This window comes from Carcharhinus amblyrhynchos, chromosome 11, assembly GCF_965287045.1.
Source record: "Carcharhinus amblyrhynchos chromosome 11, sCarAmb.v2.hapA, whole genome shotgun sequence".
NCBI classification, from domain to species: Eukaryota; Metazoa; Chordata; class Chondrichthyes; order Carcharhiniformes; family Carcharhinidae; genus Carcharhinus; species Carcharhinus amblyrhynchos.
The window spans coordinates 83,657,687-83,682,080 of NC_137334.1; the positions used below are offsets into that span (position 1 = coordinate 83,657,687).

General features: G+C 44.5%; 1 protein-coding gene across 1 annotated transcript in view; it reads left to right on the forward strand.

Moving 5' to 3' along the window:
* The window catches only part of LOC145350299 (contactin-associated protein-like 5), a 644,548-nt gene that overhangs the window by 392,794 nt on the left and 227,360 nt on the right, over nucleotides 1-24,394 (forward strand). The gene's annotated exons all lie outside the window — the stretch shown is intronic.

The window sequence follows — 24,394 nt, forward strand, 5'->3', positions numbered from 1 at the left end:
TGGCATCACTGTTACTTGCCACTTGTCAGCCCAAGCGTGGATATTGTCCAGGTCTCGTTGCATTTGGACATGAGTTGCTTCAGTATCTGAGGAGTCACGACTGATGCTGAACATTGTGCAGTCATCAGTGAACATCCTCACTTCTGACCTTATGATGGAGGGAAGGTCATTGATGAAGCAGCTAAAGATGGTTAGGCTGAGGATACTATCCTGAGAAACTCCTGCAATGATGTCCTGGAGCTAAGATAATTGACCTTCTTTGTGCCAGGTATAACTCCAACAGCAGAATGTTTTACCCCAATTCGCAGACTCCAGTTTTGCGAGCTCCATGATGCCACACTCGGTCGAATGCTGCCTTGATGCCAAGGGGGTCACTCTCACCTCAAATCTGGCATTCAGCTCTTTTGTCCTTTATTGAACTAAGACTGTAATGAGGTCAGGAGCTGACTGAATAGAGATTTGTTATTCAAAAACACCAAACCAATGTAAAGGTGATGTTAGAAGATTTTGTTTTTACTTCAAAGGCATCTTTGTCCCTTTCCCAACATTGCAATCCTTTCTCCTGACTGGCAATGCCAATCCACGTTACGTTTACTGTGGGGTGTCGTGGGTGGCTGGAGTTGGGGCTACCATCCTTGAACGAGGGTAAAGCTAGAAGTGAACTGGGTGCTTGGTAAGGTAGATAGGTTGGAAGACCCACCTCTGTTCCCTGTGACATCGACCCAGTTCTGTTCATGAACATTCAGCAGCCAAGCCCTCATTCTCATATCCTGCCCTCTCTTATCCCACTCATCCCTCATTCACCCTCCTGTCTCTTCCATACATCCTATGTCCTCTCCATTTGCCTTTTGGCCTCTTCATATTCAACCACTGCCCACAAATTCGTTCAGCCTCTTTCATATACCACACTGCCCCCACTCAATTTCCTCATGCAAACCCCTCCCTCCCCCCACCCAATTTCCTCATGCAAACCCCTCCTTCCCCCCACCCAATTTCCTCATGCAAACCCCTCCACCCCACCACCCCGCCCCGCCCCCCCCCAACACCCCCACTGGTTCTTAAACCAGTTGATGACAGGACTGGGGACAAAATCATGGGCTGCAATTTCACCGGCATGTTCACCCTGACTCAGGGGCAGGTGAGACTCACAGAATGGAATGACATTCTCCATTGGCCTTGGGTGCAATTTTACGAGCCTCAGGCAGGCAAAACGGTAAAATTCCAGGGATAGAATCAGACCAGGCTCACCATTTTTAAAGCTGGCCCACAGGCCCGCCATTTTCCAAGCCTTCCTGCCTCTTTTCCAACACAGAACAAGGCATAAAAATCCTTGACTTCAGAATTAATTATGGAAGCATGATAACTTGTAAAAGGGAAGGGTAGAAGTTCTAAATAAAAAATGTTTAAAGGATACAGGAAAGGGCAGGGGAAAGTGACTAAACCAGCTCAACCAACTGGAAAAATATTGAGCCATTGATAGTAACAACACTTTAAGAGGCCATTTCGCCCACTGGGTGGGATTTTCTGGCCACAGTCATCCCAAGACTGGAAAATCCCCCCCGAGATTAACAGACCTTTGCATGATCCATGTCCCACCCACTACGATTCCCTTGGTGGATGGGGCAGGAAACTTCCGCCCAATGTGTTTCTGCCAGGTGTCTGCTAAAGAAATCCGAACCTTATCCCACTGCTTCCCCTTAGCCCTGCACACCCTGGCCAATAACACAGCAGTGGACCAAATAGCCTTTTTTGCTGTAATCATCTATGAATCTAATGCTGAGTCGAAATCCTGTAGCTCCCTACTATGCAATGCTGTGGGTATAGCTACAACAGGATTGCACTGGCTAAAGAAGACAGCTCACCAGCGGTTTCCCGAGTGCTATTAGGGATGAGCACTAAAGGCTGGCTTGGCAATGATGGCCACATTCTTCAACAAATTAAAAATGCAATTCCTTTAAGTGGGTGGCACAGTGGCCCAGTGGCGCCTCACAACACCAGGAACCTGGGTTCAAATCCAGCCTCGGATGATTTTTTTGTGTGGAGTTTGCATGTTCTCCCTGTGTCTGCATGGGTTTCCTCTGGGTGTTCTGGATTCCTCCCACACTCTAAAAACGTGGGGTTAGTTGGATTGTCCATGCTAAATTATCCCTTAGTGTTAGGGATATTTGCAGGGTAAATACATGGATTTGCAGGATAGGGCCCGGGTGGGATTGTTGTCAGTGCAGGCGCAATGAGTCGAATGGAATCCTTCTGCACTGTAGGTATTCTATAATTCTTTTTACAATATTTGCCATAATCCTTATCCTTCAATCCGCACCTACATCGTACTTTCCAGTGTTTTCAGTTCAAGATTATGTTGAAGGACTTTCTATGTTTAGCTCATTTCATCCAGTTACGATACAAAGTGTGCAATAAGAACACAAGAGCATAAGAAATAGGAGCAGGAGTAGGCCATCTAGCCCCTCAAGCCTGCCCTACCATTCAATAAGGTTACGGCTGATCTGAAAGTGGTTCAGTTCCACTTACCCACCTGCTCCCCATAACCCTTAATTCCCTTATTGATCAGAATGGAGCTTTCAACCTTGTAGTCGCAAGCATGCTTTTGGAACCAAGCTTCATTGATTACAAGTAAGTTGGATCAACTGGCTACGTGTTAAATACACCTCTTCGTGAGGTACCAATAAACATCTAAAGGTAGAAGCTCAATTTACACAACCAAACAAACTTGTTTCTGCAACGTCCTGTTCATTAGCTTTTGTTTCTCCCAAGTTGCCATTTCTAAAGGGTTTGAATAAGCAGAGCAGATTGGAAGCTGCTATGTTACCACTTCACATGCTGCACAATTATTGCTGACTAACTGGACTATATTTCAGTGCCAGAGTATTGGATGCCCCAATTGTATTATCCAAACGGTAAGTAAAAGTTAGTGTAGGATTCATCCATTCCAAGATTGTGTACTTCAGCGTACCTGTACGTCCCTGATAAGAAATCATAGAAAGCTGCCTGGTAGAGGCAAAGTGGAAGTTCAAACTTGGAGGTCGGAAAAGCCCATGGAAATAAAATTAAAAAGAGTATCACCCTTTTTTTTGGGGTTGTAAGCTTAAGATGACAGGAGTTAATTTGGAATCATAATCTTCCTGCACCAATCTCTTACCACCCCATCCCTACTCCATTCCAACCGCTCCCCACCCACCCCAATCCTTGCTGCTCCTGATTTTATGTACCAATTACTGTTGGAAGTGTTTTGGCTATAGAATGGTGTGTCAGTTTTTATAGTTTTCAATAGGTTAACTGTAAGTCTTCATTTATGACTAGAACTATTTACAGATGAAAGATAAAGGGCACAGGCTAGGAACTATCTCCATGCTTAGGCCTTTATCTGTCTGTGCTCAACACGACAATGAGCTCTGGGTCATATGTATCATGGGGGGGGGATCTTTCCCATCCTGCTCGCCACGGGAATGATAGCAGGAAGGGGTGGAGGTCCATTGACCTCACATGGGATGTTCAGTTTTTGGGGCGAGCTCGGCCAGAAATTCCTAACCATATGCTCTCTTACATCATTGTGTCAGTCGTACAGTATTCAGTCCCACATTAACCTTGTCTGTGCCAAACCCTTATACTATATCTCCCCATGCCGCCAAGTCTTTATCCAATGTATGTCATTTTATATATGTTTATTCAATGCCTTACTTTGGATCTGTCTTATACAGTTACACTGTATTTACCACATTATGGCTATGGCTACTGTTGTGAAGTTGGTTAGAGTAATTGTAGATTGGGAGGTAGGAAGTTACAATTTGGTGTTTATACAATAGTAAAATGCTGGGGGAGGGGGGAAACATTGCATGGGCTGAAAGATGGTGCTTTTTCTGTGCTTAGAGAGTTAGAATTCAAGTATACAGAGAACCCAAACTGAAACATTTGTATCCAAAAAGCCAAGCAGCCGTTTTTACCAAGACAACAGGTTTTTGGATTTAGCCACTTGATTTGAATCAGACACTTAGATACCAAAAACCTGTTAAATTTAAATCTGACAACTTGGACCAATCCTATTATGGGAAATATTGATACGTCATCACAGATATAAAAAGAAGGGGGCTGTGGGACAAAGGGGAAAAATAACTGCCAGAGCTAAAGCCCTCAGCTCTCAGCTCTCTACTCTCTCAGGACAGAGAATCCCTGGCTCCCATAGCTTCATCTATGTCCTAGAGAAAGCACCATCTAAATAGAAAAAGTACCAAAAAAGAAGTTCCGAACAGAAGAATCAAAAGAGAAGGCCCAGAATATTCCAGAGGGAACAAAACCTGGTTGTAATTTAGAGAGTGACTAAATTCTATTTTGTTAATGAGTGGAAATTGTATTTATTTGAACAACATACTATTAGAAACTTGTCTTATTTGGGATGGTTAGAAGGGATTTATTCAGTTTGTTATTAGTTCAATTTGATTTGTTCACTGTTAGTTAGCCAGATAAATTGTTATGTGTTGATTTTAGGCAGGGTGTTAAGGATTTATTTTGTATTTAAGCATTAGAAGTTGCTGAAGAACAGGTAACACCACTTCACACATTTTTTTTACAGATTATAAGGTGAGATATTCCTCTCTGGGTGTTTTGGTGTTACTTCTCAGAGGGCGGACCAACCTCAGCTTTATAACACTACATTATTGCTTATTAATCTTCTATGTGCCAGACCTTTAAACAGTAGATATGAACAGGAGGCTGATTGCTGATTACGAGCAGCTAGGTGGCGGTGTTACTGGAGGCCGGTCCATCTCTTCGAACTGTGAAGTGGTGTTGCTACTGGGGTCTGTTACAAACATGTGATTAGAAAATTGGGAAGGGTTATATAGCTGCCTGGTGTGTCAGAAGAAGGGGACAGCAATAGAAGTGTGAACAAAGCAGCAGAGGTTTTGCTCAGTGTTTTGCCACTAGCTACCATTGGTGTATTTCTCCTCTTGACCTGTGTGTTTGTCATCCACTTGTTTATGCTTATTTTCTCTTTGTTGGCAATTGTGTCACTGTAAAGACAAAGATGTATTTTTTTTGGATTATTTTGTTCCTGTTGTTTTGTCAGGTGTACTCAAACCTGACTGCTTCATAGCAGTTGGTTGGATGCAGGCTACAGGCAGGGTGATGGTTGGATTGTTGCAGTGGTACAGTGGCACAGTGGTTCGCACTGCTGCCTCACAGCACCACGGACCTGGGGTTCAGTTCCCGGCTTGAGTCACTGTCTGTGTGGAGTTTGCACATTCTCCCCATGTCAGTGTGGATTCCCTTCGGATGCTGTGGTTTCCTCCCACAGTCTGAAAGACATACTGGTTAGGTGGATTGGCCATGCTAAATTGCCCTTTAGTGTCAGAGGGATTAGTGAGGGTGGATGCATGGGATTATGAGGATAGTGCCTGGGTGGGATTGTTGTTGGTGCAGACTCGAAGGGCCAAATGGCCTCCTCTGCAGTGTAGGGACTCTCTAAGTTTTCCATTTATTGTTTTGCACTCTGCCACCATTTGTTTTTCTTTATATTTGCTAAGGCTTCTGTCTTACTCTCCTCAATCTCCCTCAGGGTCTTGTCCTATTTTTTTTCTCTCTTGACTTTCTTGACGAGCTAAACCGCTATCGACTGACTGACTTTCTTTACAAATTCTCTTGTGTGTCTTTGTCTTTTTGTCATGACCATGGGTGGTAATGACAGAACTGCCTGCAGCCGGCTTTCTGAAGGCTTTGGGCTGTAACGCAAACAGTTATCAAATCTGAAGCTGGTAGTTTCTAGGCCTGCGAGGTGCCAACCAGACACAGTCATTAGAAACCTGAGATTTTCAAATTGTAGCTCTAATGCCTTATTGTATGACCTGTTAGTTGAGACAAAACCTTGTCTGAAATTAGATATAGCTGTTGCGGGTAAAAGGGGTCAAGGGATATGGGGAGGAATTGGGGGGGGATCAGGATACTGAATTTGATGATCAGCTATGATCAAAATGAATGGCGCAGCAGGCTCAAAGTGCTGCTGCTGCTTTTAGTTTGTGTTTCTATGACTCCAATTGCAATCGATACACAAGCATAGAATCATAGATACCCTGCAGTGCAGAAGAAGGCCATTCAGCCCATTGATTCTGCACTGACCACAATCCCACCCAGGCCCTATTCCCATAACCTTACACATTTACACTGCTAATCCCCTTGATAGTAAGGAGCAATTTAGCAAGGCCAATCAACCTAATCGCACATCTTTGGTCTGTGGGAGGAAATCGGAGCACCCAGAAGAAACACACGCAGACATGGGAAGAATGTGCAAACTCCACGCAGGCAGTGACCCAAGGCCGAACCGAAACATATAAAAGCCTTGTAATGCAATGCCCTATTAAGTAGGATTATCCTTGTTGGATAAGTGGTAATAAGTTTATTACTGCTCTGTACTGGCAAATTGTATAGTTCTAGCTAGTCACATTGCTAGTCCTGCCGTATTTCACTGGTTTGAGTTTAAGAGCCGTGGGTTTATCCTGCTGGTTATACTGGTCTTTGGTGAGTCCACATTTGGAATATTGTATTCAGTTCTAGTCACCTTACTATAAGAAGGATGTCGAAGCATTGAAAAGAGTGCAGAGGAGATTTACCAGGATGTTACCTGGTTTGGAGGGTAGGTCTTATGAGGAAAGGTTGTGGGAGCTGGGGCTTTTCTCTTTAGAGCGGAGGAGGATGAGAGGCAACTTAATGGAGGTTTATAAGATGATGAGGGGGATTGATAGAGTGGACGTGCAAAGACTGTTTCCTCAGGTGGATGTAGCTGTTACTAGGGGGCATAACTATAAGGTTATGGTGGGAGATATAGGAGGGATGTCAGAGGTAGATTCTTCACTCAGAGTGGTTGGGGTGTGGAATAGACTGCCTGCTGTGAGAGTGGAATCAGACACTTTAGGAACTTTCAAATGGTTATTGGATAGGCACTTGGAGCACACCGGAATGATAGGGAGTGGGATAGCTTGATCTTGGGATTGGACGTAACTCGGCACAACATTGAGGGCCAAAGGGCCTGTACTGTGCTGTCATGTTCTATGTTCAATCATAACAACATAAGAACATAAGAAATAGGAGCAGGAGTAGGCCATCTAGCCCTTCGAGCCTGCCCCGCCATTCAATAAGATGATGGCTGATCTGTCGTGGCTCAGTTCCACATTCCCGCCCTCTCCCCATAACCCTTAATCCCCTCTCTTATCAAAAACCCATCAACCCGCGTCTTAAAAATATTTAGCGAGGTAGCCTCCACCACTTCAACGGGCAGAGAATTCCAGAGATTCACCACCCTTTGAGTGAAGAAGTTCCTCCTCAACTCCGTTCTAAACCGCGCCCCCTTTATCTTGAGGCTGTGCCCCCTAGTCCTACTATCCTTTCTGAGCGGGAAGAGTCTCTCCACCTCTATCCTATCCATCCCATTCATCATCTTATACGTCTCAATGAGATCTCCCCTCATTCTTCTAAACTCTAACGAGTACAAGCCTAGTTTATTCAGCCTCTCCTCATAGCTCAACCCCCTCAACTCCGGCATCAGCCTAGTAAACCTCCTCTGCACTCCCTCCAAGGCCAAAATATCCTTGCGTAAGTACGGCGCCCAAAACTGCACACAGTACTCCAGCTGCGGCCTCACCAGTGCCCTATACAGCTGCAGCAAGACCTCCCTACTTTTATATTCAATCCCCCTCGCTATGAAGGCCAGCATCCCATTCGCCTTCCTGACCACCTGCTGCACCTGCAGGCTGGGTTTTTGCGACTCATGCACAAGGACCCCAAGGTCCCTCTGCACCGTCGCCTGCTGCAGTTTTTCTCCACGTAAGTAATAATCCTTCCTACCATTCTTCCTACCAAAGTGGACCACCTCGCACTTGCCAACATTAAATTCCATTTGCCATTTCCTGGCCCATTCGATCAAAGAAGTTCCTTGCTGGGGACTGGAATGGGAATGCTTCTTAATAAGGAAACCCAATTCATTCCCTGCAATTAACAACGAGACAATGTTCCTCCAGCAAATATAATGGTTATTTTAGTATTCATTGTAACAAAAGCAAAATACTGCAGTTCCAGCCTTGGGTGACTGTCTGTGTGGAGTTCGTACACTTTCCCCTTGCCTGGTCTGCAGAACAGTTTCAACGTTTTCTGTTTTTTTTTCTTGCATTTTGTTCTGGGAATTTATTGAACTGAAAAACTGACAAACAATCCTGCATTTACAATTCCAAGAAGGAAGAAAAGCATTGTTCAAAGAAGAGAACAGATGAGATGTATAATACACAATTGGCCACGTGAGCATGAGAAAATTTATTGCACAGTGTAATTGTTTTATGAGGCATTCTGGTGGCTGATGGTGCCGTATAAATGCACATTTTAACCTTATTTCATTAATTCCCCAAAGGTTTTCGTAACCTTGGTGCTAATGAGAAAACAGAACCCTAATCTTTCACATGCCTAGCGATTGACCCTTTTATCCCCTTTTTTATTGTAACAGTTATTTACAGCCTTTTTACTTACCTAAGCTAATTTAGTTCATTGTGATCAGCATTGTGTGTTGGGTCTGGCTATAATATGTGTTGCTATTAAGTTTACTGGCTAGATTTCTTGGTTGTTGGGAATTGGAGGCTTCAGCTCCCCGGTCATCTTAACAGCAGATGCCATAAAATATCAAAATCAACTGAAGGCTGAGCAATTTGTCAGGAATATTAGATACAGTGGCTCTGGCCCATACTGCAAACCAAGCAGATAGTGGTTTGCTTAACTCTTTCAACTTGTCTTTTTCACCATATCCCTTTATATTCTTGACATCTGGACCCAATACCACAAATTGTGTAGTTCTAGCGGGTTACGTTGCAAGTCCTGCCATATTTCATCATGGGGTGTAGCAGTAAAGACGTTCCCTGCCGGGGACTGGAATGGGAATGCTTCTTAGTAAGGAAAACCCAATGTATTCCCTGCAATTAACAATGGAACAATGGCCACGACTCTCTCATTGCAACCCACAACTTTTCTGTTGGGTCACAGTGGGAGACACATGTCTTTGGCCTTGAACAGGAATTTGCGCATGCGCTGGGAATGCATATGTATCTCCCAGAGCCAGCGAACAGTCACCAGCCAGACTGCGCTGGAAACCGGCAGGAAGGCAGGCAAGTAATTGAAATATTTTCTGCCAATATTTTAAATATGTATATGAGTTAATTATCAGGACCTTTGAGGTCGTGATTGAATCTCCCACTCTGCCAGGGGTACTCCATTCCGACGGGGTTCAGACTAGTTCCCCACATTTGCAGAACTTAATGGGAGACTCTGCCGAAAAGAAGGGGGGCACTCGGGGGCCCCCCAGGGAGTCGAGCACCCTGGCAGTGCTTGCCTGTGTCCCCAGCACTGCCCAATGGGCATGGCCACTTTGCCCCAAGGGCATCTTGACACTGCCCATCAGGCATCGGGCAGTGCCAAGGGGGTGGGGCCTATTGTGGATGGGGCCTAGGGGCAGTCAGTGGGGGTGGGGGGGTCCCGCTGCCACTCTGCGATGGAATTGGTCTGGGATGGAGGGCAGCGATTGGGGTGGGCTGGGGGGAATGGTCTGCCTGGAGGGTGTCTGCCTCCTTGGGGGATGGGGGGGTGGTGGTGGTCAACGAGGGAGGGGGTCTGCTGGGGTAAGGGGGGGGGGGGTGAGGGGACCCCCACTGCTGGGGATGGGGGCTAGACATCAGGGTGCCCCGGAACTGGGGGTGGAGGGGGGCGGGGGGGGGGGATGTGGTCAGGGCTGGCCCGGGAATTGTTGTGGGGGCCACGATCGGGCCATGGGGTGGGGGGGTGGGGGTGCTGGAGGGGCAGCACTGCTGGGGTCACTGATCCAGCTGGGCAGCAAATGGGAATTTGCCAGTTTGGGTCCACTGCGGATGTGCAGCTTTCCAGAACTGTCAGATTCCAGCGCGAATTGGTCCCGCCCCCTGAGTTTTTAACGAGATTCGCGACTGGGATCGATTCAGTGCACAGAGTGTGGAGATTCAGGTGAGAAGCTGAACTGACAGAACAGCCGGGAATTAGAACAGTTTTCCCACCAATTCAGCACTTTTGGGAGAATCGCGGCCAATGCTCCTACAGCAAATACAATGCTTGTTCTAGTATTTATTGTAACAAAAGCAAAATGCTGCAGTTCCAGCCTTGGGTGGCTGTCTGTGTGGAGTTTGTGCATTCTCCCCGTGCCTGACCTGCTGAGCAGTTCCAACACTTTCCGGTTCTTCTTCTCTTGGCTTTCCCTACTTTGTTCAGGGAATTTATTGAACCGAAACCCTTGCTTCAGATGCATAATGTGAATGTTGTTTGAAATCATGGTCAGGTCTTGTCCTGGAGAGGATCTAAATCTAAACGATGTAAAAATTCCTAAGTTGTTTAAGTAAAAGTCTGTGAGGAACGGACAGAGAGGTAGAGATGAGACTGAGATGAATTCAGTTATGATCGTATAGAATGCCGGCTCGAGGGGCTGAATCACCTATCCCTGCTCCTAGGTCTTATGTTTAAGTTCTTAGGTAAGAGATTGGTATAATTGCCACTGTGATATTAAAAATTTTGAGAAGCCATGACAGAAATTGATAATATCTCCATTCCATGCCGGTTACACTGGGAGATATTTATACTGTAGAGAGAGGGAATGAAAAAATGGATCATAGTCACAAAAACAAGGGGAAAGGCTAAGAGGTGCTAATTACAGTCCAGAAAGTGAGAATATATAAAGACTATGGTATATGGGCTTCCATTAGCACCTCTTAGCCTTTCCCCTTGTGTTGTGGCTATGGCTCACCTTTCATTCCCTCACCCTGCAGTATAAATATTTCCCAATTTCCTTGCCTTGTATTTTTGACAAAGGGTCACCTGGACTCAGAACATCAGCTCTTTTCCCTCTTTACAGATGCTACCAGACCTGCTGAGATTATCCAGCATTTTCTCTTATGGTTTCAGATTCCAGCATCTGCTTTTGTGCTAAAACAGCTACAGCATCTCATTGCTGTTTGCAGAACCTTACTGTGTACAAACTGGCTGCTACATTTTCTACATTAAGAACAGTGACCACACGTCAGGAAGTACTTAATTAACTGCAAAATACATGGGGCACGTTGAGGTCCCGAAAGATGTCAGATAAACATGTTTTTATTCTTTTTTCTGAAGACTCGATACGTTGTGGTCCTGGATACATCATGCTCTGTAGCAGCGAAGGTTCGAGTTGAGCAGTGGGCTTCTGAATGATGCAAGTACATTGTATCATTGTATTTAACTCTATTATGGCATAAAATCAATAAGCAAACCTAAGGAGATTAATTTATTAAATCTTGAAGAGTTACAACAATACACAGCCTGGATTAGGAATCTCACAGACTTGAAGCCAGCATAGAAAGCTTTTACAAGCAGCAGATTATGAATTGCAATAGATCTTAATCATAGAATCCCTACAGTGCAGAAGGACACTGTTCGGCCCATCAAGTCTGCACTGACCACAAACCCAACCTATTCCCGCAACCCACCCACTTACCCCATTAATCCCCTGACTCCAGGGTCAATTTAGTGTGGCCAATCAACCTAACTCGCAAGTCTTTGGACTGTGGGAGGAAACCCACACAGGCATAGAGAGAATGTGCAAACTCCACAGTATCCCAAGGCCGAAATTGAACCTGGGTCCCTGGCACTGTGAGGCAGCAGTGCTAACCACTGTGCCATTCACACCCACATCTTCAATCATGGAGCACTGGGTCAAAGGGTGTTGAGATTTTCTTTCAACATAGCCAGATAATCTTGATACAAGACAACTTCAGGTTTAGTAACTGGCAGAGTATTCTATACAAATTACAGCTGAATGTAGGATAGGCGCACTGAAGCTTCATGGTAAATGGAGAATCCATGAAACAACACAGGGGGGAGAGAGTGCAGTAAAGCTGAAAAGGTGAGAAAGAGAGGGAGAGAGAGGTGAATCAATGAAACAACCTGAGAAATAAAGAGAGGAAGAGAGAGAATGTGCTAAATCCTCGAAACGGCATCAAATTATACAATTGCATCCTAGCAGTGCAGAAGGAGACCATTCGACCCATCGAGTCTGCACAGACCACAACCCCAACCAGACACTATTCATGTAACTCCACAAATAAACCTGCTAATCCCCCAACACTAGGGGCAATTTAGCATGGTCAATCAACCTAACCCCCACACCTTTGGACTGTGGGAGGAAAGCAGAGCGTCCAGAGGAAACACATGCAAACACAGGGAGAACATACAAACTCCATAGAGTGACCCAAGGCTGGAATTGAACCTGAGTCTCTGGAGCTGTGAGGCAGCAGTGCACTGTGCCAAAGCTTTGAAGGAGCGAAAGAGAGTGAGAGAGTTTCTTCCCGAACAGAACATGGGTGAACTGAATGGGTTTTAACAGTAATCAATAATAGTTTCATGGTCACCATCACTAACTTTCAGTCTCACATTTTATTAATTGAATTTAAATTCCACCAGCTACTGTGATGTGATTTAAACCCAGAGAATTAACCTCCGGTCACTCACTCACTAACCCAGTGATCCAACACGTCACCATCTCCGTGATGAAGGGAACGTGACTTGCATGGACCAGTTTGAATAGAGAAGATGAAGGAGTCATCCAATTGATCTTTGTAAGAAGGTGAAATGTCTGATGGGTTAGAGAGAGAGAGAGAGAGAGAGAGAGAGACAGACAAAAGGTGGGATCTTCCGGCCGTTTACACCAGTGTGATACACTGGTCCTGCTGCAGTGAACAGAGTTTTTTGGCTGAGTGCCAAATTTTCCATTCTGTCTGGCAGCGGTGGGTGGGGCGTGAACAGCTGAAGAGTTCTAGCCAAAATATTTCCTCTGATGGTGGACAAAGAGGCTAACCCATTTAAAATTTAGAGTTAGACAAGTCAGGGGTGATGACAGGAAGCAATCCTGTGGTGACACAATGGCACAATGGTTAGCACTGTTGTCTTGTAGCACCAGGGACCCCGCGTTCAATTCTGGTCTCGGATCGCTGTCTGTGTGGAGTTTGCGTATTGACCCCGTGTCTGTGTGGGTTTCCTCTGGGATCGCTAGTTTCTTGCCATAGTCCAAAGATATGTGGATTTGGTGGATTGGATGTGTTAAATTGCCCCTTAGTGTCAGGAGAACTATCAGGGTAAATAATTGGGGTGACAGCAATAGGGCTTGTGTGAGATTGTTGCTGGTGTAATCTCAATGGGCTGAAAGGCCTCCTTCTGCTTTGTAGGGATTCTATGTTAAAGATTCTATGTTTACAGAACTGGTAGTGAAAATCTGAAAAACTCTCCCTTAAGAAACTGCTGAGCTGAAGGTCAAATTGAAAATGTAAAATCTTTCAGCGCTAATGCATTGATAGATTTTTGTTAAGCAAAGGTATTAAAAAATATGATTTGGATAAACAATGTTAAGATATAGATCTTTCATGATCGAATCTAACAGAATGACAGGCTAAAACTGAATGTTATCGGAGCTCTGCCTGATTGCAATGGTCCGCTCAGGGGAAGACTGTGGCTGTCAGAACATCGCCAGGAACAGAATGGGCAGCCGGAACGGTGTATTTTTCAGGATTTTGCCACCACATTTCCAACGGATAGCAGGGCTCAAAATCCACCAAAAGTGTTCAAATACATAAAGGTGGAGGGAGGCCATTCAGCCCATGTGAATTCAACACCACAGTAAACAATCTCAGCATCTACCTGCTACATGTGAGATTTGAGTGTTTTAATCAGCCCTAGTGTGATGGGCTGGTAAAATGCCAAGGAGTCACCAGCGGCACGGCAGCACAGTGGTTAGCACTGCTGCTTCACGGCTCCAGAGACCTGGGTTCGAATCCCGGCTCGGGTCACTGTCTGTGTGGAGTTTGCTCGTGTTTGCATGGGTTTCCTCTGGGTGCTCCGGTTTCCTCCCTTAGTCCAAAGACGTATGGGCTAGGTTGATTGGCCATGCTAATTGTCCCTTAGTGTCCCAGGATGCATAGGTTAGAAGGATTAGTGGGTAGATATGTGGGGATAGGGCCTAGGTGGGGTAGAGGTTGGTGCAGACTCGATGGGCCGAATGGCCTCTTTCTGCACTGTAGGATTCTATGTATTCACGTCAGGATGGCTCACACTGAGTGAAGTTTCTCAGTGAATCATAGAATTCCTACCGTGCAGAAGGAGGCCATTTGGCCCATCAAGATTGCACTGACAATAATCCCACCCAGGCCCTATCTCCGTAACCACATGTATTTACCCTGTTAATTCCTCAGACACTAATGTTCAATTCAGCATGAAAAATCCACCCGACCCACACATCTTTGGACTGTGGGAGGAAACCCATGCAGACATAGGGAGAACATGCAAACTCCATGCAGACAGGCACCCAAGGCCAGAATTGAACTCAGGTTCTTGGAGCTCTGAGGCAGCAGTGCTAACCGCTGTGCCACCATGCCATCCATCGTGACAGAACTACACGCTCATTTCAGGACCAGGCACCACCTCCTCAAGCTTGCTGGCCACCCAAAGATCTCCTCAACGTCGAGGTCACCCCTCTTCTGGGAAGATTCCATTCTTTGCCCACATCTTTGTAGCCAGAAAAAGGAAACTGCAGCCCGTGTAAGTGCTTCTGGACATCAGTCTTGACATTACCTTTTACCAGTTTCCCATTACAGCCTAAAATAAAAGCAAAACACTGCAACAATTAGGGATCTGAAATAAAAGCGGTAAGTTCTGGAAATACTCAGCGGGTGGGGCAGCATCCCCAGAGAGAGAACCTGCGTTAATGTTTTGAATCCAGTAGAACAGTTCAGTTCCAAAGGAGAGTCATTTGGGACTCAAAATATTAAATCTGTTTCTCTCTCCAAGGATACTGCCCAGCTTGTTGCATTTTCGCAGCACTTGCTGTTTTATGCTCCAGCATCTGCAGCACTTTGTCTTTATTTCAGGTTACAGTGGCAATCTGGTAAAAGGCAAGTGCACTTGTTGGCATTCTAGCCACTTGTCCTATGTTTCATATTCATATTCTCAAAGCAAACTTAAATAATTCTGTGAGTTTCCATGTGTACTTCGTAAATATAACTCTCATGAGACAAACACGACCAGCTTTAAACTATTAGAGTTGGGACAGAAAGTAAAGTTTATTTATTATTCACAAGTAAGGCTTAATTAACATTGCAATGAAGTTACTGTGAAACTCCCCTAATTGCCACACTCTGGTGCCTATTCAGGTTAGCAAGTCTTTTGGTCTCTGAGAGGAAATCGGACATGAACACGAAATAATGTTTGGGTAAACAGTTTCCAGTCTAGTTCTGGTCACCCTATTATAGAAAGGATATCATTAAACTAGAAAGAGTGCAGTAAAGCTTCACTGGGATGCTACCAGGACTTGAAACGTTGAATTAGAATGAGAGGCTGGATAGGCTGGGACTTTTTTTCCCTGGCTTAGGGGTGATCTTATAGAGGTCTATAAAATAATGAGGGGCATGGATCAGGTAGATAGTCAACATCTTTTCCCAAAGGTAGGGGAGTCTAAAACTAGAGGGTATAGGTTTATGGTGAGAGGTGAGAGACGTAAAAGTATCCAGAAGGGCAATTCTTTCAATGGTAAGTGTCTGGAATGAGCTGCCAGAGGCAGTAGCAGAAGCGGGTATAAGTTTACCTTTTAAAAATCATTTAGACAGTTACATAGGTAAGATGGGTATAGAGGGATGTGGGCAATTGAGACTAGCTTGGTGATAAAAACTGGGTGGCATGGACAAGTTGGGATGAAGGGCCTGTTTCTGTGCTGTAAACCTCTATGACTCCATTAATGCTTTCCCTATCATTCTAAGCTCCTTTCTTAGTAACTCCCTTTAAGGACCAAAGCACCTGAGTGTTTGAAGCCTTCCATTGTGTCCTCTGGCATAAGGAATTAGCCCAGTCTTTACCTTTTGATGTTTTATTAGTAGATTCCTGACATCTTTCTCCTATTTGACTGAGAATTTTTTAACAGAAATGTTAATTTGTAGGCCAGGATTTTTTCTAGCCAGCAAGCGTTGGATATGAGACTGGAAAATTCCCTCCCTCAATTTTCCCATCCTGCCCATAACAATACCTTCTGCTGGCAGGACTGGAAAATCCTGCCTTAGCCATTGCCAAGTTAATACTTTTAGCCATTGCCAAGTTAGGATTTCATTGAACTTAACGTTCAATTGCACATTCTTTGTTTCTTCAGTCCTTTATATTTTGTTATTTATACTGGGGCGGCATGGTGGCACAGTGATTAGCACTGCTGCCTCACAGCGCCAGGGACCCAGGTTCGATTCTGGGCTTTGATCATTCTCTGTGTGGAGTTTGCACATTCTCCCTGTGTCTGCATGGGTTGTCCCTGGTTGCTCTGATTTCCTCCCAGAGTCCAAAAGACTTGCTAACCTGAATAGGCACTAGAGCGTGGTGATTAAGGGAATTTCACAGTAACTTCATTGCAATGTTAATGTAAGTCTTACTTGTGAATAATAAATAAACTTCACTTTCTGTCCCAACTTCAATGGTTATTTCTGTATTTATAAAACTGGTCGTGTTTGTCTCATGAGAAATATATTTACAAAGTACACACGGAAATTCACAGAATTATTTAAGTTTGCTTTGAGAATATGAATAAATCAGACCCCAAGTTTCATTCTGTTAAAAATAGAACTACTCTTAATTTACTCGGGGGCGTCATTTCCAGACAGTGTGGAGGAGATAAGGAAGAGAGTGGGTTCTTTGATGTGACATTCTTTAATCTTCTTATCTATTTATCAATTTATTTCCCCCAAACCACAAAGGCCACCACTTTAACTACAGCGGCACTGTTTAACATCCTCTTGCTCACCTTTAAAGTATTTTACTGCAGGGTGGAGATGACTTCACTGAAATCAAAGTTTGCGAGAAAATGCATTGTTTTTGGGGCAAAGAAGTTGAATTCCATCGCAGAAGAAGTAAAAATTAAACAAAATGATGAATTAAATCCTTTATCTTTTTACCCACTTCTCATTATTCAGTGTGTGTACTGTTGAAATGTAACATCACAACTGCGCTAACAATTACTTGTATTAGTTCAAAGCAAGACTTGCATTGATGTAGGAATATCCTAAAACACTTCCTATACAATGAATTATTTTGACATGGCAGAGAACTAGAAAATGCTTAGACTTTTGACTGAAATGGATGTGATGCAAAATCTAGACTGACTAACAGGACTCCATTAACCTACCATCCCTGTGTTCATAGAATTGCCACAGTGCAAAAGGAGACCATTTGGCCCATCGAGCTTGCACCAACCACAATCACACCCAGGCCCTATTCTTGTAACCCCACATATTTACCTTTGCTAACTCCCCTGACATTAAGGGGCAATTTAACATGGCCAATCAACTGGCCCACACATCTTTGGACTGTGAGAGATCATGGCACCTGGGAGAAACCCACGCAGACATGGGGAGAACGTGCAAACTCCACACAGACCGTGATGCGAGGCCGGAATTGAACCTGGGACCCTGGCATTGTGAGGCAGCAGTGCTAACCACTGTGCCGCCCCCGTGTTCACTGACCAATGTTTGGGTTTGAGGCCCAACAAAGTCCTGTTTTTAAAATCCTCACCCTTTGTTTTGGATCCGTCCAGGACTTCATCCCTCCTTATCCTTGTAGTCCCTTCCAGCAATATCTCTTAAGACCTCTCTGCCATCTCTACTTGTGGTATCCAAAACAACATTGCTTTCATTTTGCTTCACTGTTGGAGGTCATGTCTTTAGCTTTCACAGCCCACAAGGCTTTCCGAGAAGGACAAAAGGTGCATGAAGAGCACCGCTTCCGATTCCCTCTCTGAGCCACACATCACCCTCACCGGGACATATGTCGCCATTCCTTCATTGTTGCTACCTAAATGTAACCCCCATTGGGGCGGCATTATGGCACAATGGTTAGACTGCTGCCTCACAGCATCAGGGACCCAGATTTGATTCCTGACTTGGGTTACAGTCTGTGTAGAGTTTGCACGTTCTCCTCTTGCCTGCATGGGTTTCCACCGGGTGCTCCAGTTTCCTCCCACATTGTGAAAGACATGCTGGTTAGGTGCACTGACCTGAACAGGTGCCGGACTGTAGTGACTGGAGGATTTTCACAGTAACTTCATTGCAGTGTTAATGTAAGCCTTACTTGTGACTAATAATAAATAAACTAAAGTAAAACTTAATGTTGAACAACATTTTCTTTGTTTCTTTAGCCCTTTACAGAGATTTGTCCCAACCGTATTTTTTTTATAATTAATTTGTGGGACATGGGCATCGCTGGTTGGCCAGCATTTATTGCCCATCCCTTGTTGCCTGAGGGCATTGAGAATCAACCACTTTACTATGGTTCTGGAGTCACATGTAGGCCAGACCAAGTAAGGACGACAGCTTTTCTTCCCTAAAGGACATAAGTGAACCAGATGGGTTTTCTCGACAACTGACAATGGTTTCATGGTCATCAGTAGATTCTTAATTCCAGATTTTTTTTATTGAATTCAAATTCCACCATCTGCCGTGGTGGGATTCGAACCCTGGCCCCCAGAACATTATAATCTAGTGATAATATCACTAGGCCATCGCCTCCCCCATTTCAGTATTTGAAAAAAAACACTTCATTTTAGTCTCAAGAGGTTTATTTTTACAAAGTGCATGCAGAAACTCATGGAGTGACTTAAACTTTGAGGACAGAAATAAATCGGGCACGCAGTTTCTTTCTTTGAAAAATAGAATCGATCTTAATTTACTCTGGAATGTCATTTCCAGACAGTGGGTTAATGCAAAATACACAAAAAAATTACTGCACGGATTGCAGTTGTTCAAGGAGTAGATTCGCCACGAGCTACTCAATGGCAACTCAGGCAGATGGGAAATAATTGTTGGCCTTCACAGCAATATCACAGTCCAAGAATGAATTCAGGAAAGGTCACACCAAATGGGTTGTCAGTTCACAAAGAGAAGGTAAATCAATGCGAAAAAAAGAGGCAAATTTTCCCATTCATAGGGAATCGTAGTGGGCGAGGAGCGGATCATGAAAAGGCCTGTTGGCCTCGGGCAGGACTTTCCGGTTTAGGAAAGAGCACGGCCAGTAAGTCCCAGCCCCCCAATGTCCAAATTAAAATACTTTTTTGGTTACAAAAAGTGAATTGTTCACAAAAATTTAGAATACTGCTTTTGTGGCACTTATGATTAAGTTTTTGGAACTATAGAAAAGTTATAGTGCAAAAGGAGACCATTCAGCCCATCTTGTCCATGTCAGCCCAGGACACCCAGGTGGCGTTTCCAATCCCACCTTCCCATACCTGGCCATTGCCCTGCAGCTTACAGCACTTAAGGTTCAGACCCATGTCATTTTTGAAAGAGTTTTGTGTCCCTACCTCCACCTGCAGCTCGCTTACCAAACTCCAGGCACTCACCACCCTTTGAGTAAAACAGTTCTTCCTCTTGTCTGTCCTACACCTTCTGCCACTTGTCTGTTTTGCTATGGTTTTGAAATGGCAATGGAACAACTATACAATTCTTGATCCACTCACCAATTTACTTGCAGGAAATAGTGATCTAGGTTCTTTTGCTGGGTCACCTTTGTCTTCACACTGCTGGAAGTGCAGTTGGAAAGTCATGTGAAGTGGGATATTATGAGCAATCATTCTCAATCTTGTGAGTATTTATAAATCGAAGGAGAACCTTGAGAAAATCAATCATCCTACACCTGGAAGCAAAGCTCTTCTGGCTATTGACAGGTTCCATGGTATGAATTAGTATTGACAGATGCAGAACACACTATACAACTGCCAGACCAAGATTGGCACTAGAGCATAGGTGTATGATTATTTTGTGAAGAACTACATGCATTGGATGCACAAAAAGCATCCCAATTGTTTTCAAGTATCTCCATGGAAACGCTTCAGGTTACCTGCGTAGAAGGATTTTGTAACTCAATATTTTATGATAAAGAAAAAAAAACAAGTGATATTTTTAGAATCGAGATTGGATGTGTTCGAATCCAGGAATTAGTGATCCATCAATCTCATTGGAAATCTATTGGTATATTGTCATCTCCCTTTTCTGTTGATGTCTGATGTCCTTCCAGTGTTTCCAGCTAAGGGACAAGTCGGCCAATCTTCATGTGCAGGTATCACCCAACAATCCATTCAGACCAAATGCTACAAGTCAATTGCCCATGGAATGCAACTGTTGATGGACTACATATTTTTTCTTGCAAGGGAGCTTTAGTACCTCTCGAAGGGTGAAAGAGGGTCAGTTGGGGGTTAGGTCAGCAAACTTGCAAAATGCTGAGCCCAACCCGCCCACAAAGACACCTACTTGCATTTTAACCATGATGGGTTTGACGGGGAGGGAGGGGAGATCAGAGCAACCAAAGTGGAGAATTGGGCTCATCATTACAATAAATTATATTGTACATCATTTGACTAGGACACTAGCTAACGGGGCATCCCAGGGCCCAGGAAACTCAGCAGGTGAAGCAAGTTTGGAAGAGTTGATTCCGGCAGGTAATTTTTTTATTTTGTACAGCACTGGTTCATCCTGGCCCATCAAGCCAGTATTGTGTCGCACCCAACTAACCACCATCCTCCGTCCCCAAACCTGTGATCTTTCCCTGGCCTTTGTTCCTCCTGATTACGGAGAGGTTTGGGAAAAGATTACACAGAGGTGCTCAAAATTGTGAGGCAGTTGGATCGTGTAAATAGAACAAAACTCCTTCTGTTGTCCAGACACTTAAAGACCAGAGGGCACAGAATTTGAGTGACTGACAAAAGAAGCAATGGTGACACAAGTAAGAAGAGGCCTGAATTATATATGGGTGATGGTGAGTGATAGGGGATGGACGATGATGTGACGAGGTTTATAGAAAGGACAGGATGATTGTGCTTGCAAGATCAAGTTTGGAAAGAGGTTTAATTGAAAATTTTAGGTTGCATTCCTGGTATTTGTCAGCACTGTCCTGTACACATAAGGGTTATGTACTTTGATACTTTCATATACCGTGCTTTGATATTTAAGAAGCTCAGTGCAAATATCGAGAACTGTTCAAACAGCGTGATTGGCGTTTTACTGCTTTGTGTCATAGTGTCATCCTCAGCAGAAGCGGTTGGCATTTGTACAGAGCTTTACTCAACAGCATCTCAATCCTTTGACAACTGCCAAACCCGTGACCTCTATCTCCCACCTAGAAGAACAAGGATAGCAGGTGCACGGAAGCACCAACCACTTGCACGCTCCCCTCCAAAACACACAGCACCCTGAGTTGTAACTATATCATCGTTCCTTCAATATCTCTGGGTCAAAATCCTACCAAACAGAATCCTACTTTCTACCAAACAGATTTTAGATTTGATTTATTATTGTCACATGTATGAGCATACAGTGAAAAGTATTGTTTCTTGCACAGTTTACAGATAAAGCATGCTGTTCATAGAGAAAGAACAGTGGCACCGTGGTTAGAAATGCTGCCTCACTGTGCTAGGGAACTGGGCAGACAGAATACAATGTGGGAAATGTGAGGTTATGCACCTTGGAAAGAGGAAATGAGGCATAAACTACTTTCTAAATGGGGAAAATGCTCAGGAAATCAGAAACACAAAGAGACTTGGGAGTCCTTGTTCAAGATTCTGCTGAGGTTAATGTGCAGGTTCTGTTGGCAGTTAGGAAGGCAAATGCTATGTTAGCATTCATGTCAAGAGGACTAGAATACAAAAGCAGGGATGTACTTCTGAAGCTGTATAAGGCCCTGGGCAGAACCCATTTGGAGTATTGTGAGCAATTTTGGGCCCCGTATCGAAGGAAGGATGTGTTGGCCTTGGAAAGGGCCAGAGGAAGTTCACAAGAATGATCCCTGGAATGAAGAGCTTGTCGTATGAGGAACAATTGAGGACTCTGAGTTTGTACTCATTGGAGTTTAGAAGGATGAGGGGGATCTTATTGAAACTTAAAGGATACTGCGAGGCCTATATAGAGTGGACGTGAAGAGGATGTTTCCAGTAGTAGGAAAAACTAGGACTGGAATGCAAAACCTCAGATTAAAAGGATGATCCTTTAAAAGAGATGAGGAGGAATTTCTTCAGTCAGGGAGTAGTGAATTTGTGGAACTCTTTGCCTAGAAGGCTGTGGAGGCCATGTCATTGAGTGTCTTTAAGAAAGAGATAATTGGTTCTTGATTAATAAGGGGATCAGGAGTTACAGGGAAAAGACTGGAGAATGGGGATAAGAAAAATATCAGCCATGATTGAATAGCAGAGCAGACTCAATGGCCCAAATGGCTTAATTCTGCTCCTATGTCTTATGGCCTTATGGTCTTATGCATTCAATTCCAGCCTTGGCTCACTGTTTGTGTGGAATTTGCACATTCTCCCTTGTCTGTGTGGTTTACCTTCGGGTGCTCCGGTTTCCTCCCACAGTCCAAAGGTGTGCAGGTTAGGTTGATTGACCAAGCTAAATTGACCCCAGTGTCAGTGAGATTAGCAGGGTAAATATGTGGCATTATGGGAATAGGGCCTAGGTGGGATTATGATTGGTGCAGACTCAATGGGCCAAATGGCCTCCTTCTGCACTGTAGAAATTCTATTCTATGAAAGGAGAAAGTATGGAATGTGGTGTTACAGCCATAGCTAGGGTGTAGAGAAAGATCAACTTCATGTGAGATAGGTGGATTCAGAAGTCTGATGACATCAGGGAAGAAACAGTTCTTGAATCAGTTGGTAAATGATCTCAGACTTTCGTATTTTTCTCCAATGGAAGAAGATAGAAGAGAGTACCTTGAGGGTGCATGGGATCTTTGATTATGCTGGCTGTTTTCGTGAGGCAGCAGGAAGTGTAGACAGAGTCAATGAATGGGTTGAGTGATGGACTGGGCTTCGTTCACAATCCTTTGTAGTTTTTTTGTGGTTATGGAGAGAGAGGAACCATACCAAGCTGTGATACAACCAGAAAGAATGCTTTCTCCAGTGCATCTGTGGAAGTTGGTGACAGCTGTAGTGGACATGTCAAATTTAATTAGTTTCCTGAAAAAGTAGAGGTGAGTTTCCTTCACAATAGCATCCACATATAGTGGGTGTACCTACACCACATGGACAGCAGCTGTTCAAGAAGATGGCTTACCGCCACCTTTTTAATGGTGATTCGGGATGGGCAGTAAGTTTTGGTTGAGCCAGCAATGTCCACACCCCTGGACAGAATTCTTTAAAATGCTAGTGAAATTTTCCAAATGGTCGTTTTGGTTCGTTAGTGGCACTGAAAGCCCGCAAAGTGGTTTTGTAGGGCCCGATTTTACCATTTTGATTCTAAGTGCTGAATTGGGAATGACCCAGATCTGATTTGTAAACCTGTTCTCCGGCACCCCCATACGCACTCTGCCTAAAAATAAGCGGCGATTCTGAATTGTGCTGCAGAAGTCTCTGAGTGGGGCTTGTCGCATCTGAAACCCTGCAGCTCCGATTGGCACCTACAACTGCACACGTGCAGGAAAAAAAAATTGACATACAGTGAAAAGTATTGTTTCTTGTGCACTATACAGACCAAACATACTGTTCCTAGAGAAGGAAATGAGAGAGTGCAGAATGTAGTGTTGCAGTCACAGCTGGGGTGTAGAGAAAGGTCAACTCAGTACGAGGTAGGTCCATTCAAAAGTCTGACAGCAGCAGGGAAGAAGCTGTTCTTGGGTCGATTGGTACATGACCTCTTCCCCACCAGAGATCCATTTGACCCGCCTTCCTCCCCCTCCCCCCTACCAAAGGTTCATCTGACCCATTTCCCTCCCCCTCCCCAACCCAGCCCCCCATCAGAGAAGGATCTAGCCCTCCTCCTCCTTCCCGCCCCCACCCCAGTCACCAATCTGAGTTAGAGAGCTGCTGGAAGCTCTGAATTTACCTCCTCAGAAGCTACAGCGCCCGAAACGCAGTCTGTTTTGTGCCAAATTTGGATGGGCGAATGCGGTGATAAAGGGGGAAATGCAGGTAGGTTTGGGCATCCAGCCTATTAAGTCAACTTAAATGCATGCAAACGCATTTAAATTGACGTGGCGTCCATTTTGGGCGCGATGCCGATCGTGGCCATTTTAGCCACTTGGTAAAGGGGGAACGAGCATGGAGGCGGTCGCAGATCATGCTGCTCACCTCATGCCCGACTTTACCAAGTTTTCACGTCTGTGGTAAAACCATGGGCTCATGGTGTTTCCGAACTTTTCACTATATGGTGTAATTGGAAAGAGCGGTGAAGTTGCAGGATTATCAGATGACTGCCCGAAGTGGCCTCTGCTTCTGTTAGATCAATTTTCCGGTAGATGCCTTCAACAAGTTGTGCTGCAGATTCTATTTTGACTTGATAAAGGAACCAAATTAACGCAAAAT